The sequence below is a fragment of the Nicotiana tabacum genome, chromosome 19, assembly GCF_000715075.1.
Source record: "Nicotiana tabacum cultivar K326 chromosome 19, ASM71507v2, whole genome shotgun sequence".
In the NCBI taxonomy this organism is placed as follows: domain Eukaryota; kingdom Viridiplantae; phylum Streptophyta; class Magnoliopsida; order Solanales; family Solanaceae; genus Nicotiana; species Nicotiana tabacum.
The window spans coordinates 106,401,125-106,403,101 of NC_134098.1; the positions used below are offsets into that span (position 1 = coordinate 106,401,125).

At 31.9% G+C, this 1,977-nt stretch overlaps 1 pseudogene; it reads left to right on the forward strand.

Moving 5' to 3' along the window:
* Positions 1 to 1,510: 1,510 nt before the first annotated feature.
* Positions 1,511 to 1,708, forward strand: LOC142174058 (U6 spliceosomal RNA; annotated as a pseudogene).
* Positions 1,709 to 1,977: the final 269 nt, after the last annotated feature.

Below are 1,977 nucleotides of genomic sequence, written 5' to 3' on the forward strand. Positions count from 1 at the left end.
CTTAATATTTACACAACACTCATGAAGTTAAGGATACCATGTCCTTAACATTTACATTGCACATATGAAGTCAAGGACAGGATGACCTAAAGTTTAAAACAGAAGGTGTTAATTCAGGACACTTTGTCCTTAATTTATTAAAGCACTGGCTAAAGAGTAAATACATTTTAAACAATGGCTTAAGAGTAAATATAACTCTAATTAGTGGCTAACTGTACACTTTTCCCTACCGGGCACTGGCTAACTTACACACATCACTCGTTAATCGAAAAGAAATCCCTCGGGCGGATCTATAACCTAATATATGGGGCACGTGAACCCATGGTCTCTCTGCCAAACTAAGCTAGCGTTTGGCTATAAATTCCCAAATTTGTTCTGAAAAATCTAATTTGGGTGAAGTTTGGTTTGAAGATGAAAATGTGTTTGGACATCAGTTTTCAAAACATATTTTTCAAATTTATTTTGAAAAAACATGAAACATGACTTATACCCAAAAGTTTTAAAAACTATCACAAATACCCAACAGTACCATTATCAATAACATTCATTATATTATCGCAAACCATAGTCCTGAACATAAATAAATTTGATACAAAATTATCATTTTTATAATGAACTACATGATACATTATCAGGTGACCGAGAAGACGAATCAACATTGTTACAAAATAATAAATGGTAGGCTCTTTTATAAAATATAAAAGTTTGGGGTAATTTTTAAAAAATATAATAGTGATATTTTAGCCCAAAACCAGCTATTGAGCTGGTTTTGGGATTTGGAATTTGGGATTTGGAATTTTGCCAAAATGTAGGCAAAATCTAAGGCCAAACTTGTGTTTGCCAAATAAAATCCAAATTTATTTTGGCAAAATCTATGGCCAAACGGGTTCTAAGTATTTATGTACATATTTTCAAAAATTGATCTAATTAATATTATTTGCTGGCATCCATGCTTCAAAGAGGTTAAGTGGTGCATTTGGTTGAATCCTAAGTTATTTACGTAGAGGAGTATGAATCAATTCCCACTTGATACTTTTTTCCCTCTTTTCTTTAGTGGTGCACCCTATAAAAATTCAAAATCACCTTTGCCCCTCGAGGTATAGTAAAAGCAGAAATCAAGATTGGAATTGCTCGAATAATCATACTATTGTGAGGCATTATCTAACTTATTTGACTAATTTTTTAGTTATAACTTATAACGTTGATGTTTGATTCATCGCCGCACACCTCAATACAGAAAATAGTGACATATTAACGAATTATTTGAGTCAGTTAAAATTTATAATCGATGGAAAGAGAGAGAAACAAAAGAAAATCAACAGTTAAAACACTTTTTGCCACATGCACATAAGTACAGAAAACAGTGACATATTAACGAAATATTAAATCGTATTATTTCCATGAAATTTTACTTTTAAGATTAAAGCGTTTTCGGAGGTGCAAACTGGTGTGCGATAACTTATTTTCTTCTAGAAAAAGTGCAACTTGACACTTAAGTGGGATAACCACTGTCCCTTCGGGGACATCCACTAAAATTGGAATGATATAAAGAATGTTACAAATTTTTTATTGATGAGCTTAGAGCTACAACAATTACACCTATTAAAGCAATTAAAAAGATTATTGAAATTAATTCAAATGTAAGAAAAAAAGTTGTGCATGGCTCCTGTGCAAGGACGACACACACAACGAAATAGTTCAATTTTTTTAAATAAAAAACAAGGGAAAAGGTGGGATAACCACCTGTGATATATATTTCAACCGGTAGCTCTTTCGATATGTGGGATGACCACTATATGGTAAGTGTATAATGCAATTATTAATAAGATATATAAGAAGGACCCTAATTTGATTATCCATCACTTTCAAAATTTTCGTTAATTTGACGAAGGAATCAAGGAGAAAATTTATTCCAAGTGATGTTTGCAGTAAATCTACCAATGCACTTTTTTCGAATATTCCCAAAGGACAAACATT